Source organism: Panthera tigris, chromosome A3 (genome assembly GCF_018350195.1).
Source record: "Panthera tigris isolate Pti1 chromosome A3, P.tigris_Pti1_mat1.1, whole genome shotgun sequence".
Lineage (NCBI taxonomy): Eukaryota > Metazoa > Chordata > Mammalia > Carnivora > Felidae > Panthera > Panthera tigris.
Genome location: NC_056662.1, coordinates 130,963,169 through 130,980,641, shown reverse-complemented (window position 1 = coordinate 130,980,641; position 17,473 = coordinate 130,963,169). Strand labels below are relative to the sequence as shown.

The 17,473-nt window shown below is 47.2% G+C and overlaps 1 pseudogene; it reads right to left on the bottom strand.

Annotated features, from left to right (window-relative positions):
• Positions 1–783: 783 nt before the first annotated feature.
• LOC122237581 lies at positions 784–881 on the bottom strand (annotated as a pseudogene).
• Between the last annotated feature and the right edge of the window lie 16,592 nt (positions 882–17,473).

The window sequence follows — 17,473 nt, the reverse complement described above, 5'->3', positions numbered from 1 at the left end:
TGGCTCTCCAATAGGGTCTGAATGTCAGCCCTGGGGGTAGAAGGGGCCTCTACCTTGAACTCTCTCTCTTAGTCCTAGGTGTAATGGCTGCCCCTTACATCGGCTGTTCCTATATTTTTTAGAGTTTCCTTTAATTCTTTTCGACCAATCCTTTGTAGCTTCAATCTCCTGTTCTAGTTAATAATTCTTTACATGTAACTTTGCCTGTTCATGTTACCTTGTGATTCCTTTACCACCGTCCAACAAACAGTCATGCCCTTCTCCATCTTCACGGGAAAAATGTATTTTCCTGCCCCACTGATGTTGGGCTTGGCCACGTGACTTGCTTTGGCCAATAGGATATGAGCAGAAGGGACAGTGTACCGGTTCCCAGCCTAGGCCTTAAGAGGTATCACGTATTTCTACTGGCCCCAAGGACCAACCACCTTCCCTCCGGCCTGGGCCCCCAGATGAGACTGTCCAACCAATCCACAGACCTGGGAGCTGGAGGATAAATTATCAACATTTTATTTTATTTATTTATTCCTTAAAGATTTATTTATCAATTTCCCAAAATTTATTTATTTTTATAATTTACATCCCAGTTAGCATATAGAACAACAAGGATTTCAGGGGTAGATTCCTTAGTGCCCCTGACCCCTTTAGCCCATCCCCTCTCCCACCACCCCTCCAGCAACCCTCTGTTCCCTATATTTGAGAGTCTCTTATGTTTTGTCCCCTCCCTGTTTTTATACTATTCTTGCTTCCCTTATGTTCATCTGTTTTGTATCTTAAAGTCCTCATAAAAATAAGGAACGCTTCACGAATTTCCTTGTGCAGGGGCCAGGCTAATCTTCTCTGTATTGTTCCAATTTTAGTATACGTGCTGCCGATGTGAGCACTTATTTATTTCTGAGAGAGACAGAGACCACGTGGGTGGGGAAGAGACAGAGAGAGAGGGAGAGAGAGAATCCCAAATAGGCTCCGAGTTGCCAACACAGTGCCCGATGTGGGGCTCGAACACACGAAACCATGAGATCACGACCTGAGCTGAAACCGAGAGTTGGATGCTTAACCGACTGAACCACCCAGGGGCCCCCAATTATTAACATTAAAAAAAATTTTTTGTTGACTGTTTATTTTTGAGAGAGAGAAAGAGAGAGAGTGCATGGGCATGAGTGGGGGAGGGCAGAGAGAGAGAGAGGGAGACACAGAATCCGAAGCAGGTTCTAGGCTCTGAGCTGTCAGCACAGAGCCCAATGTGGGGCTCGAACCCACAAACCATGAGATCATGACCTTAGCCAAAGTCGGATGCTTAACTGGACTGAGCCACCCAGGCGCCCCCAAATTAGTAACATTTTAAACCACTGAGTTTGAGGAGGGGAGGGGTAGGGGAATTATTGCACAGCATTATTGTGGCAATATTTGATCAATATACTATCTCAGAAGTAGGTGTTGCAAATATAAGATTGAGATGTGGGACGGGGATGAGTAAGTGGGCCTCCAGGAGGTTGGTACCTGTCCCAAGATGGCCAGCAGTACTGTGACATTCCAGGACATTTTTTTTCCTTCCTGACATCATAAAATGGTCAGCAAACTTTTCAACCAATAATCCTAGAACAACTGGACGGCCACATGTAAAAAAAAAAAAAGACCTTCCACCTTTCACAAAACAACTCAAAACAGATCACAGACTTGAATATGAAACACAAGACTATAGACCTTCTAGAAAATAACACGGGAGAAAATCTAGGTGACGTCGGTCAGGTCTGCGATGACTTTTTAGATACAATACCAAAAGCATGATCCATGGAGGTTGATAAGTTGGACTTGGCTGCAATTTAAAACTTGTGCTCTGCAAAAGACCCTGTGGAGAGACAGAGAAGACAAGGGGCGCCTGCAGGCTGAAGAGCGTGTGACTCTTGATCGCGGGGTTGTGAGTTCAAGCCCCACGTTGGGTGTAGAGACTACTTAAATGAGTAAGTAGTGGAAAAAAAAAGAAAAGAAAAGCCAAGCCACAGACTGGGAGATTGTGACATGTGCCACGCTGGTGAGGCTGTGGAACAGGAGCAGCTCTCTGTCATTGCTGGGGGGTGGGGGGGGGGAGGCAGAATGGTACATCCACCTTGGAAGACAGTTTGGGGGTTTCCTACAAAGCTAAATCTGGGCTTACTGTGAGATCTAGCAACTGTACTCCTCGGCACTTACCTAAAGGAGGCGAAACTTAGGTCCACGTGAAAACCTGTATGTGAATGTTTACAGCTTTGTTCAGAATTAACAACACTTGCGAGCAACGAAGATGTCCTTCAGTAGGTGAACGGATAAACAAACCTGGGGCGCCCGGGTGGCTCAGACGGTTGAGCGCCTGACTTCGGCTCAGGTCACGATCTCGCGGCTGGCGAGTTCGAGCCCCGCGTCGGGCTCTGTGCTGATGGCTCGGAGCCTGGCGCCTGCTTCCGATTCTGTGTCTCCCTCTCTCTCTGCCCCTAACCCACTTGCATTCTGTCTGTCTCTCTCAAAAATAAATAAATATTAAACAAAAGTTAAAAAAAACAAACTGCAATACATCCATACGATGGAAAAGCACTCAGCAATAAAAAGAAGTAAGCTATCAGGCCACAGAAAGATATGGAAGGACCTTTACAATATAAGCTTAACGCTTATGAGCTCAATGCTTACACGGCTACATGTGATATGATTCTAACCATAGGTCGCTCTGGAAAACCCAAAACTAGAGACAGGTGAGTTGTTGCTGGGGCTTGGGGGAGGCTGGAGAGGGGGCACGGATGAGTAGAACAGGCGGGGTTTCAGGGAGATGAAGCTATTTCATATGATACCGTAATGGTGGCTACAAGACATGAGGCATTCGTCACACTCCCCGGAACACGACCGCACAGAGAGTAAATCCTAATGTAGACTTAAGGCTTTGGTTCATCACAAGGTAGCGATGTTGGCTCATCCGCTGTAACACACCCCCCGCGAATGTAAGACACATACCACACTAATATAACAGGAGAAACTGTGCAGGAGGGGCGGGGTATGGACTTTGAAATTTCTTAAAAGTATTTGTGTTTCTAATATTTCTTTATTTTTGACAGAGAGAGAGAAAGCATGAGCAGGGGAGGGGCAGAGAGAGAAAGAGAGATAGTCACACACACACGCACACGCACACACACACACACACACAGAATCTGAAGTGGGTCCCAGGCTCTGAGCTGTCAGCACAGAGCCCGACACGGGGCTTGAACTCACAGACCGCGAGATCATGACCTGAGCCGAAGTCGGACACTCAACCGACCGAGCCACCCAGGTGCCCTGGGACTTTGAAATTTCTGTGTCATTTTGCTGTAAATCTAAAACTGTTCCAAAATACGAAGTCCTTTTTTTTTTTTAAGTCATTGAAAGGAAAAATAAAAATGCAGCATTGATTTTAGAAATGTAGGCCCCATCTACCCCCCCCCCATTCTGCCTAGTATATCCGATTACTTCTTTCCATATTTACAGTGGCACAAAATGAAAATAATGCACGCTTCCCATTTTATTTAAAACATTTTGTAGTTACATGTAGAGGTATTTACATTCCACGTTACCACGTTCAACTCATCCACGGAAAATAGTGACGTGAAGAATGCTATCGATGTTTTCACTTTGCAAAAGGGATTTTATGGAGGGTGCCCTACACAAGCTTCACGGCAAAGGACGAGCCGGTGGAAAAACTAAATTTCCCCTTTTGGATCTGTCTCCCGTGTGTGGCGGTAACAGCAATTTCTAGAGGAAAGGTCTCGGTACCGCTGCCAGATCGTAGCTTCGGGAACATACGCCAAGTGGGCTGTTTTCCATGGGGACGACTCATCCAATTGGCGTCACCCTACGTTGTGAGCTGCTAAAGATACCGCGGCTCTCAGCGCTAACGTCAAGCGTCTATACAGCTGATTGCTTGCTCTGAGTCCCGAATGGGAAACATGAGCTTGCCCGCATAGAAGTTCCAACGAACCTGACGAACGCATCCTCAAATGCTTCTCGTCATCACTTGCTTAAAAAAGCGCCAGTGAGTTTTCATTGTCTCAGGCTGCTGTGGATGTTTGCCTATTAGAGGGGAAAAAAAAAAAAATAGAAAATGCACAAAAATCAAGCGGGATATTTCCCAAGGCAGGGTAGAAAGAACCAAGTACAAAAAAGGATAAGAAGTTCCAACGCTGAAAAAAATAGATGGAGATTCCCGAGCAAGAAGCCACATTTTGGGGAAAGCAGGTTGTGTGCTGTTTTATTTTTAAATCGAGATGCCATGAATGACTCACACACAGCACAGCATGGAGTATGTACTAACCTCTCTCCCCTGGTTTCGTTTTGTTTTTCTCTCCCCTCATTTGCCCTTTGCCCCAGTTCCTTAACTCTTTGAAAAATACATCGCGTTGTGTATTTTCCCAAAATGTTAAAAATACGGTTTGAGACGATGTGAAGTGCAGATGAGTACGAAGGTCATATTTCAAAGCACTAATAACTTTCTGGATTTGCTGTGACAGGTTGTTTTAGGCGAGGCTGCATAAAAGAGCTCACACTGAGTTCCTTAACTGAACATAAAAATAAATATTCCAGATTTTAAAAATCAAGATCTAGGGGCGCCTGGGTGGCTCAGTGGGTTAGGCATCCGACTCTTGATTTCGGCGCGGCTCATGGTCTCACCGATCATGGGTTCGAGCCCCATACCCGGCTCTGTGCTGATGATGCAGAGCCTGCTTGGGATTCTCTCTCTCCCTCGCTCTCTGTCCCTCCCCTGATCTCCCCTGAGAGAGAAACTCTCTCTCAAAATAAATAAGGAAACTTAAAAAAATAAATAAAAATGAAGATCTAAACAGTTCTACCCCAAATTTGTATCTCTCAGCATATATATATATATACACATCCTATGTATGTATGTGTGTATGTATATATGTATCTATCTATCATCTATCTATCTAGTGAGACATATAATGCAAATTTCTAACTACAGTTTTAGGGGTTCACTTTCCAGATTTATATATCTCTCAGTATATATATATATATATATATATATATATATATATATACATACCCCCCCATGTATGTATGTATGTATCTATCTATCATCTATCTATCTATCTAGTGAGACATGTAATACAAATTTCTAACTACAGTTTTAGGGGTTCACTTTCCAGATTTATATATCTCTCAGTATATATATATATATATATATATATATATATACTCTATGTATGTATGTATGTACGTATCTATCTATCTATCTATCTATCATCTATCTATCTATCTATCTAGTGAGACATATAATACAAATTTCTAACTACAGTTTTAGGGGTTCACTTTCCAGATTTATATACCTCTCAGTATATATATATATATATATATATATATATATATATACACTCTGTATGTATGTATGTACGTATCTATCTATCTATCTATCATCTATCTATCTATCTATCTAGTGAGACATATAATACAAATTTCTAACTACAGTTTTAGGGGCTCACTGCTCAGCTAAAATAGCCTTATTACTGAATTACAAAACCAAACCCAGAAACCAGCCCTAGTGATTTAGTCCAATAGCTTCTTTTCCCCTGGTGTCTTGACCCTACATGGGTTCAAACCCACACGGACTGGTCAGGGGAAGAACCGTCAGTGGTAGAAAAATGGGAGTAGGCAGTATGGCTGTCGCGGTTTGATAGGTAGTATTTGTCCCAGCCTCTGAATAATTGTCCCCAAATTAAGACATGTTCCCGTGGCGAGAGCGCGAGCCCAAAGAATTCCAGAACTTCAAATCACGTAGGCTGAGAAGGGGATCGCCGTCGTGCCTGGAAGGAGTCTGGGACTGAATCATACTGTCTTGGGTCCAAAGCCGGACTCTGGCACTGACTGGCTTGTGCAGCCCTGGGCAGGCATGTCACAGGCCCGCTGGAGCCTCGGCCTTCTCGTTTCTAAAACGAGGATAATGATGCCTACCTGGCAAGATAACGTGGGGACTAAACTACTGTCTTGTATTCTAGTGATTAGCACGTGATAAGCGTTCACGAAAAGTAGTTATTTAGGAGTAGATGATAGCTAGAAAAGTAATGGAATGGAATGTAAGACGACGCCTCACTAAGAGCGTGACAGATCAAGGCGTGGCTTGAAATTGCTACAACTCCCTGCCCAACCGTGACATTCACATTTACCTGCCGCCCACTTTTCCTTTCGCCCCGAATTAAATCCACCAGCGTGAGTGAGCAGGCTGATTGTCTGAAAGGATTGTGGCTCTATTTTCAAAGTTAAATATAAAACGAGAGCCTGCGAAAGACAGCCGAGTTGGCCTGGTTGACATTTTCTACCGAAGTGATCATTAGAGGATTCAAAAGAATTTTGCAAAGTACTGGACGCGATGTTCAGCTTCTTCGGAAAGCTGACGAGTACTCAGCAATATAAATAGCAAGTGGGCGACATGACCTTATCTCTCCTTCACCGGATTAGGAGTTGAGTAAGTGACCATAAGTTAAATGAGACCATTTTTCAAAGCCCGTTTAAGAAAGCAACATTTCAGTGTTTCTTTCAAGGCTGATTTTTTTCCCCCACCCCTGACACATTTTGGTTAATCCTAATATGACCACCTCGGTCAACCAGAGGCTGAGAAAGAGCCAAGGTAGGAATATTTTCCCAAACGGGAAATGAGCCCAAAGTGTGGATTCTTTATATGGGCCATGCCACAACCCTAGAAAAGATAAATTGCGGATACTCAATGATTAACCGTGTTCGTTTTACTCACGGGAAGAAGCAAAGTTCTGTTTCTTCAAAAGTTTAATATACATTCTTTCTCACCACACATAAGGATTATAAGATTTCTTTTTTCTCCACCTTTTTTCGAGGAAACATGAGTAGAGATTTAAAAAAAAACCCACAATGCCAATTTCGTGAAATGGTCATGACCCATGTTCAATGATAGACTTATCTAATCACTCACCCTTTGGTTAAACAGCAAGCTGGTTCCTGAGTTTATATTTCATGTACTGTGTTCCATATTGCCAGTAGTATAAATTTATTGCTAATATGCTTTATTGATGACCATGCAGCTAGATAAATCAGCTTAACTACTTTAATAGCTTAACTTATTTTTTTATTTTTATTTTTTATTATATAGAGAGAGCGAGCGTGAGTGGGGAAGGGGGGCAGAGGGAGAGAGAGATAATCTTAAGCAGGCTCCATACCGACGTGGGACTTGATCCCACAACTCTGGGATCATGACCTGAGCAGAAATCAAGAGTCTGACGTTTAACAGACTGAGCCACCAGGCACCCCTAAATATTTTAAATAATGAAATAATTGGCGAAGCTTAGTTATTATGTATGAACATTTGGGGGAGGGGTGGCTGCTATAATAAAAGTGTATAGAACTTTGCTTAATAGAGCTTTCCTTGGGACGGAAACGTTCTCTGTGCAGTGTGGGAGCTTATCTGCCATTGAGCACCTGAAATGTGACAAGTTATGATTCGCGAACTGAATTTTACATTAATTATAATCTAGATTTATTTTTTTTTTAACTTTTTTGTTTTATATATTTTTGAGACAGAGAGAGACAGAGCATGAACGGGGGAGGGTCAGAGAGAGGGAGACACAGAATCTGAAACGGGCTCCAGGCTCTGAGCTGTTAGTCCAGAGCCCGACGCGGGGCTCGAACTCACAGACCGCGAGATCGTGACCTGAGCCGAAGTCGGCCGCTCAACCGACTGAGCCACCCAGGCGCCCCAATTATAATCTAGATTTAAATAGCCACATAGAGCCTAGTGGCTCCTGTATTGGATGGTGAAGGTTTACAGAGTAAGGTTTAAAACCGAAATAAAAGTCCCGTTATATAAAAAGTATTTCATCTTGTATGAATTGGAACTTCGGTCTCTCTCACTGATATTTGGAACTTGGTAAGAAACTGCTGAGACCAAAGTACCAAAAGGATGCTTACCTTGTTTTCATCCTAATGTGATTTCTGGACACATTAGGCCAACCAAGAATGTCTTCCTTTTCTGCTACAAAAGGAAGAGATCGCCTAAGTGTAGCTCACATTGCTTTAGCTCCCACGTAATTAGTGAAATATTATTTATTTTTTTTAATCTTTATATATTTTTGAGAGCAAGAGAGAGACAGACAGAAACAGAGTGTGAGCGGGGCAGAGAGAGGGAGACACAGAATCTGAAGCAGGCTCCAGGTTCTGAGCCGTCAGCACAGATCCCGACGCGGGGCTTGAACCCACGAACCGTGAGATCATGACCTGAGCCGAAGCTGGACGCTCAACCGACTGAGCCACCCAGGCGCCCCAGTTAGTGAACTATTATTAATCTCAGACAGCCTGAACATGATAACCAGGATAAGTATGAATATGTTTTGTGTTTGTCAGACATTCATTTCTTTGTAATTACTTTATATTATTTACTTTTTAATTTTTTTAGTTTATTTATTTCGAGAGAGAGGGAGAGAGAGAATCCCAAGCAGGCTCCATGCTGCCAATGCAGAGCCTGACTCGGGGCTCGAACCCATGAACCGCGAGATCATGCCCTGAGCCAACACCAAGAGCTGGAAGCTTAACTGACTGAGCCACCCAGGTGCCCCTCTCTGTAATTATTTTAAAAACTTGAGGTCTGACTTCTTATGTTCCTGAGAAAGGGACATATTCCATTTGAGAATCACAGCCAGCCCAAAGTTGAACTGTCCATTCTTCACGGGAATTCTACCCCTGCCCATTTTCGGTCTTATTCTCCATTCCAGGCATGGAAACAGCTTTTTCAGGAAGGCCTGCTTTGGCTCATTATCAAGGTGACAATATTAAAAAGCCCCAAGCAGGAGTCTGGCGGTTGGAAACGAGCACCCAGCCTCCATTGCCCCTGTGGCTTCGTGTCCAGGCTGTTAGGCTTGAGCACGCCCTTGGGGCCCATTGTCTTGCTTGTCCCATACGTCCGCCGTCTTCCAACAGAATGACTTGAAGTCAGCAGTGAGATGAACGGTGACAGCCTCGAATCCTCATCTGTCATGCCACATCCGGGCTTCCCATTCAGACGTAAGGTGATCTGCTGCCTTCTTGATGACGGGCCTGGCTTGGCTTTGCGTGGTTCTCCTTCCCCAGAAGGAGCACTTTTCTCCCCGGAGATTTCTGGAAGCAGCCCACAGAAGCCTTCGCGTCCAACTAGGTCCGCCCGGGTCTTGTGCATGGAGACTACGGAAGCAGTGCACTCCCCCGGGGTGCGTCCCGTGCTCCCGAGGCGGCTGGCCAGGAGGGCCGTGAGCACACACTCTGGGACCGAGAAAGGCTTGGGCATGTTCAGAAGCCTCAGCACAGCGTAGCGGCTGCCTCTCGCTGGCGGGACGATGGGCAGAGCCACAGGGGGCTCAGTGCACAGAGTGAGGCCACGCCCTCGGGGACAGAAGAGTCGCAGCAAAGCGTACTTATATCCACACAACCGGCTCCAACCTACCTGCCTCCTGGGCATAACGTTAGTTATAAAATGGCTTAACAGATAAGGACAGCTTGCTAGGCCCTCCTGGCACTCAGTCCTGAATTCAGCAGCGCCTCGGAACAGGCTACAGCAGGAATCAATCGCAGATGTGTTACGGTTTTTTCTTAAGGGGAACATAAAGCCTGTGAACCACCGTCTACTTCTTTGGGAGTTGAAACTCATTTGGCTTTGGCCAGAGCGTTCGCTGCAGCAACGGGGTGCATGGATGCTGTGGGTGGCTCCATCTGTCCCCCGTGTTTGCACACAGGTCAGCCCAGGGCCTTGAAAGAAGCAGCAACCCCCTACCATGTAAGGAGACCCTCTGATCGACTGATAAATATCCATTCAATTACAGCCTCAACTAACACAGAATTCAGATCAGCCTCATTTCTCTTAGATTTTTTTAACTAATCAAATACTTACATAGAGTAACATGCTATGTGCCAGGCCCTGTACATTAAAAACACTTTAAAAATAAGTACTTAAAAATATTAATGTATTAAAAAAGTTTTTTATGTTTATTTATTTTTTGAGAGAGAGAGAGAGAAAGAGCGCAAACAGGGGAGGGACAGAGAGAGAGGGAGACACAGAATCGGAAGCAGGCTCTGGGGTCCAAGCCATCAGCACAGAGCCCGAGGCAGGGCTCGAACTCGTGAACCGCAAGATCATGACCTGAGCCGAAGTCAGACGCTTAACCGACTGAACCACCCAGGCGCCTCAAAAATATTAAATGCATTTAATCCTCATATAAGGACTCATGCGTTTGATCATTTTTTTGGACACAGAGTAGATAACAACTCCTTTCCAGTCCAGTATAAGATATCAAACTAAAACACGCCATGTATGTGTTCTAAAGCATGTCAAACCACTTCTCAAAATTTAAGGTTTTTAAATTATTTTTAAGTTTATTTATTTATTTTGAGAGGAAGAGAGAGAGCGCGTGCACACACACGGACAGGCAGGGGAGGGGCAGAGAGAAAGAGAGACAGAATCCCAAAGCAGGCTCTGTGCCACCAGCGCACAGCCTGACGCGGGGCTCAAACCCAGGAACCACAAGATCATGACCTGAGCGGAGATCAAGCTCAACCGACTCAACTGACTGCAACCCCCAGGCGCCCCTGAAATTTAAAGTTTTTAGAAGCAAAATGTCCTAGTCAGTAACTTCAATATAATCTATACATTTTCCAAAATGACCGACGCGGAAATTAAAAATAATCTTATTTCCTTGCCACTTGCTTCCCTCTTTTAAGTCCCTCCTACGTGGAGGGAGAAAACAGATATTTACTGAACGTTTATTTTAAGCCGGGAGCTATCTTCCCCCCTCACAGGAACAACACTTCCATGGGTGTTAAACCTGAGCTCAGAGAGGTTAAGTAAAGGATTATCGGCTTTCGCGTAGTGGAAGATCCAGGATTGAACCCGAATTGGCCCACCTTTCTGAGGGTGGACTGTGGTTATCTTTGCACACCTTCTGTGCTCGGAACCATTGCATGCGGGTTGTTGGCTGGCGTCCGAGAGAGCTAAATACAGCAGGGAATATGTCGTATTTGTCTTTCAGATGTCTGAGACAGAACTTGGTCTGCAGAAAGGACTCCGATGTTCGCTCTTTTAGAGACCCCCTGCCTGCAGTTAATGTTTATGGGATATAAATCCATCACATGATAGGTCTTATCATTTCCAATTACTGAAAATTCCATTTTCAGCTTTTATTATTATTTTAATGTTGACTTATTAGTGGTTTTTTTTTTTTAACGTTTATTTATTTTTGAGACAGAGAGAGAGACAGAGCATGAGCAGGGGAGGGGCAGAGAGAGAGGGAGACACAGAATGGGAAGCAGGCTCCAGGCTCTGAGCCGTCAGCCCAGAGCCCGACGCGGGGCTCGAACCCACAGACCGCGAGATCGTGACCCGAGCTGAAGTCGGACGCTTAACCGACTGAGCCACCCAGGTGCCCCAATGTTTACTTATTAGAGAGAGAGAGACAGAGTGCGAGCAGGGGAGGGGCAGAGAGAGAGGGAGACACAGAATCCGAAGCGAGTTCCAGGCTCCGAGCTGTCAGCACAGAGCCCAACGTGGGACTCGAACCCACGAACTGCGAGATCACGACCTGAGTCAGAGTTGGACGCAGAACCGACTGAGCCCCCCAGGCACCCCGTTGTCCTGATCACGGTAAAGTACAGTGGGGATGGGCGACGGTGAGAGCCCCCAGCGAGGTCAGCTTGCGTCCACGCGGGGCAAACCATGTTACGAAGCACACCGTCAATGCCAATCTAAGAAACACCTCCTCTCCCAGGCATCGACTTGGGCTGCGTGTGATCTTGGAGTCAGGGATCAACCTAGCCTCACAGAATCTGAGAACTACAAAGGGCTTTTACGATGAGGCTGCGGAGGAGCAAACGGGGCCATCTGCCTAATGTTAGAGTTGGCCAAGGTCAGAGCTGGGGCTGCCCCACCCTGGGGCCGCTGTCATTTCGTGTTCCGCTGGGTGTTCGCTCTCTCTCAGATCCAGGCCCGCCTGTCCATTCTGTTCAGTCGCGGGGGGCGGGGTCTGCAGATTCCATGTCCTGCCGGACATGGTCCCCTGCCAGCTGGTGGGGTTCTGAGAAGGAAGCAATGGGAAGAGGACGGCAGGCAGGAGGAGGAGGGAAGGGGCTTACTTCCTCATTCTAGCTTCTGCCAGTGTCCCTCGAGCAGCAGGGGACAGCAGTGGCCCCAGTTTCCTGATGCTGCGGGTAGCCCTAGCAGCAGCCGTGGTGCGTCCCCCCCAAAGGTCTCGGCACTAGCGGCTGTAACCCCCTCAGGGGCGTGCACACCTGCTAGGTCACACCCCAACTGGAGGTCTGAGTACCAACCACCTGCTGGGCGTCTCTGTCCCCACCGGAGGCCCAAGCACCAGCGTGGCATCTCTTTCGGAGATGTGCGTCCTATCCTCTGAGCTCCTATGTTGTGGCGACCCTGCTTTATCCGGGGGGTGGTTAGCTACTTCCTGAATTATTCATATTTGCGACATCAGTGTCCCCTCTGTGCTAGTCCAACCTCTTTGTGTTTTTGGAAAAAATTTTTTTTTAATTTTTTTTAATGTTTATTTATTTCTGAGACAGAGACAGAGCATGAGTGGGGGAGGGGCAGGGAGAGGGAGACACAGAATCCGAAGCAGGCTCCAGGCTCTGAGCCATCAGCACAGAGCCCGATGCAGGGCTCGAACTCACGGACTGTGAGATCATGACCTGAGCGAAAGTTGGACGCTCAACCAACTGAGCCACCCGGGCACCCCATGGAAAATGTTAATTTATTTTGAGAGAGAGAGAGAGAGAGAGCGAGTTGGGGAGGGGCAGGGAGAGAGGGAGAGAGAGAATCCCAAGCAGGCTCCGTGCTGTCAGCACAGAGCCTGACACGGGGCTCAATCTCACAAACCGTGAGCTCATGACCTGAACTGAAATCAAGAGTCGGACATTTAACAGACTGAGCCCCCCCAGGTGCCCCCAGCCTTCTTGTATGAACTCACCTCTGTTGTTAATAGTTTACAACAAAATCTACGATGGTTTTCTTACTGGACCCTGACTGATCCAGCACTTGATATGAAGAGTTGGCTTGTCTAGTCCCTTTGGCACACTTATGTCTTACACCTGAGTTACTTGCGGCTTCCAGACCAACAGGTCAATGTCATGGACCACTGTGACATTCTGAACAGCATCAAGGAAATCAAGATCTCTGTAGTTGAGGTTACAACCAGAACAGAAAAACTGACATAGCCTGGATATTACGCTGAATTCTTAAGTTGGCAGCTGTCCATTCCTTCTTTCCAAGTTATCCTATTTAAATAGTAACACATGAAAATTAGTATCAGTTCACTTCATCAACCAGAATGGGGCCTGAACATTTCCTTTCAAAGTTAAAGCGATTCTTGGGGCGCCTGGGTGGCTCCTTCGGTGAAGCGTCTGACTTCGGCTCAGGTCACGATCTCATGGTTCGTGGGTTCGAGCTCCACACCACGCTCTGTGCTCAGAACTTAGAGCCTGAAGTCTGCTTCCAATTCTGTGTCTCCCTCTCTCTCTGCCCCTCCCCCTCTCATGCGCGTTCTCTCTCTCTCTCTCTCTCAAAAATAAACATTAAAAAGAAAAAGGTAAAGAAATTCTGTAGCAACACCTGCTTGATTGAAAGCCAATTGAAATCTGAACAAGTGTCGATTCCCCACTAGGTGGCAATCATGACGTACATTTGAGTTAGACTCCCGCCACACCGGTTGCAAACGGATTCAGAGTCAGTTGACCGATACCCGTTGGGAGTGGCCAAAGGTACAGGACACGGGTTTGACTTGAGGCTGTTTTGACAGCATTCTCCTTCCACCCCCTGACCTGTGGCTAGGGGTCCCCAAACCTACTAGATTGGATGATCTCGCTTCTGTTGAAGCAGCAAATCCCCGCCAAATAAATCCCAAATGGTTTGATGCATTTCTTCGTGCCAGCAGGCTGCCAGGGCTTATGCCACACGGCCTCTCGGGGACCCCGGCGGACAGAGGCACCAGTATCTGGGAACGGTGTCGTGTGTCCCCTGTGGCTTTAGTGGTTGCTGTGGGGGGGGTGGGGGGGGGAGAGCTGCTGGAGAATCCGTGCATGGTCTTCTCGCCGCGTGTCACTCCTCATAGCCACCTGGCTGGAATTAGGCCCGTGGTCTCACCAGGAGGTGCCCGACAGTCACATCTCCGCAAACACCAGCGCTGCCTACCACACCCCACGTCCTTTCTTCCCTTCTTCAACAGCGACCAAGCTCCAGGGCGCTCGCTGGGTACGCGACCGTCTGTGCCCCAGTAACGACTACGTTTTCTCAGTCTAAACGGTTAAGTTGTCAAGCATGAAGAAAACTACCTGGAAGGAGCCTCAGTCCATGACCCCCTCAACAGTGATACCAGCTCTGAACTAGCTACAGACTTCCCATATGTGAGAAATAAACTGTATCTTCTTAAAGTTACTGTTATTTGGGGCTTTTTCTGTTACTTGCTGCTGCATTTAATCCCAATACGGTACTCCAATGCAAAGTCTGTTATGGGTTCTTTTCCCAGTAACATCCCTCCTCCCCTTCTATTTTCAGAATTGACTGACGGAATCCCCCAGCACTGCCTGCCTCAGCCCCAGCTACCCCAGCAGGGTGCCCCCTGCACAGAGCGTCCCTGGACATCCCAGCCTGCACCGGCTTCAGCTCCTGCTGTCCCACCAGAGCAGCCCAGAGCAAAGCGCCCGGGGACCCCCAACTCACACCAGCCACAGCTCCAGCCAGAGTCACCAGGCAGAGTCCACACCGTGCATGACCAGACACAAGAGCATTCCTTCAAGTTCAAGTAGTCGTTCTGCCTAATTCATTAAAACAAACACAGAAGGTCAAGCAAAATGGGACAGAGGATTATGCTCCAAACAAAAGACCATGACAAAACCTCAGACAAGACCTACGAGATGGAGATAAGCCATCTACCTGATAGAGTTCAAGGTAATGGTTATTCATAAAGATGCCACCAGACTGGAGAGGAGTGGAGGAACTCAGCGAGAACATCAATTAAGATAGCACATATCGAGAGGAACCAATCAGAGCTGAGGAATACAATAACTGAAATGAAAAATACACTAGAAGGGCACCTGGCTGGTTCCGCCGGAAAAGCGTGTGACTCTTGATCTCAGGGTCGTGAGTTCAAGCCCCACACTGGGCATAGAGCTTACTTAAAATACACTAGAGGGAGTCAACAGATTAGCGGGAGCAGCACAGATCAGTGATCTGGAAGACAGGGTCACAGAAAGCGCCCAAGCTGAACGGCAGAAATGAAGCATTTTTAGAAATGAGGATGGGTTAAGGGGTGTCTCGGGAGTCATTAAGTGAGCAAACATTCGCATTACAGGGGGGTCCCAGAAGAAGAGAAGGGGGCAGAAAACTCGTTTGAGGAAATAATAGGTGAAAACTTCCCTAACCTGGGGAAAGACACAGACGTCCAGGCTCAGGAGACACGGAGTTCCACGCAAGAAACCAAGGAGGTCCACACCATGGCCCTTGATCGTGTCAGAGATGAGGGAGAAACATGGTGGCAATTCCTGACCTAGAACTATAGAATTGAAACTCCGATGGCCGGTGTGGAAATCTTCATTGAACAAGCCCTCCATGGGACTTCGTGCTTACGGAAGTTTTTAGGGTGCCCCTTGATATCAAAATGACAGATCTTAAATTCCTTAACGTGGCTTAACGCAAGTCCCAATTTATAATGAAGTGTGCGTGTGTGTGTGTGTGTGTGTGTGTGTGTGGTCGGGGGCGCGGCAGACTTGAGCAAGAGGAGTGCTCAAGTTTGATGGGCCCCAGAGTCTGGGGACTGGTTAGGAAAATGACAATTTCCTCGAGGGTGGAGAGTGGCCATCAGACAGGGCGACAGAGATGAGGTGCGTGAAGAGCGCTGGCGACTGTCTTACGTTTATGGCGCTTGATGCCTGGTATGGTTCACTATGCAAGTCCCTCTGTGAACTGAAGCCTGTCGTGGGGACAGTTCTCAAAACCTACCGTGGGATATAAACTGGATAGACTGAGACATATAATGCAAACCATGTATTTGCACTTGAGTGAAGTTGGCATTTTCAGGACTGGGGCATCCTTTCAAAGCCCAAGTATGTCATGACTCATTATTTTGGGTAACTTTCATCACCACCAATCCCTCTCAAACCCAGACACAACTTGAACGTCACGAACCAACCACCAGGTTAAACAATGGCAATAAACCAGCCGTTTATCTTTCTTAAATGTCCCTCTCCACTGCACACTGGTCTTGGAACTTTTCAGAAACATAAACTTTGAATCTAGACCAAAAAAGGTGTTCCCATACTCTGCCCGATGTCCCCCGGGGAATGACATCTCCCCCCGCTGGGGGTTCCCCGGCCTCACTGAACACCTGCAGGGCCCCATCCGGGCGAGTCAAGGAGCCCCTTCCACAGGCAGGAAAAGAGGAAACCCAGGAGGGCCTGAGCCTTGCACGCCCAGTTCCGTTTTCCAGACTCACTGGCAGAAAAGGCTCCCTTTTCTTCTCAAGAGGAGACTGAGGGGGGCGGCAGAGGCCAGGAGTGGTGGGTTCCAATCAGAGTCCATGCTGAGGCTGGCTCAGTGCTCCCGAAAAGCCTTCCTTCTTTCCCGCTTCCTTTCATTGTTCACTCTCTCCACCTTCTCTCAGTATGACTCTTCTTCCTCTGCTGAGCCCCACCTCCTGTCCTCTGCAGGGCCACCCAAACAGTCCCGTCCACCTATGAGGACAACGGGGCCTGAGAAGAACAAGCTGCCGGTCTGTCCTCAGTGGTCAGGGAAGCTGTCAGAGCAAGGGACAGAAGCCACGGCTTAATCCTCAGCACTGAGGCCTGGTGGCTGCGTGGCCCACAAGAGCGGGATGAGCCAATTCAGGAACACCGGAATAGGGCAACTTGCTTTAAAAAAAATTTTTTTTAGACATTTATTCATTTTTGAGAGTGAGACAGAGCATGAGTGGGGAGGGGCAGAGAGAGAGGGAGACACAGAATCCGAAGCAGGCTCCAGACTCCGAGCTGTCAACACAGGGCCTGATGTGGGGCTCGAACTCACGGACTCGAGATCATGACCTGAGCCGAAGTCAGATGCTCAACCGATTGAGCCATCCTGGCGCCCCAGCAACTTGCTTTTAGAGACTTATGTGACTTTATTCTGATTTCGAGTTTTAATTTTAGTAGATAATCAAGGAGCAGATTCCTGAGTTGTTTTTTTTTTTGTTTGTTTTTTTTTTTGAGAAAGAGAGGGAGTGAGCGTGGGGCAGAGAGAGAGGGAGAGAGGGAGAGAGAGAGAGAGAGAGAGAGAGAGAGAAAGAGAGGGAGAGAGAAGCAGGGCTCACCTGAAGCGGGGCTCTTGTGCTCGCCTGACACGGGGCTCGAGCTCACAGCCATGAGATCATGCCCTGCGCCAAAGTCAGATGCTTAACCGACTGAGCCACCCAGGCGCTCCAGATTTCTTAGATTTTGAGCCATG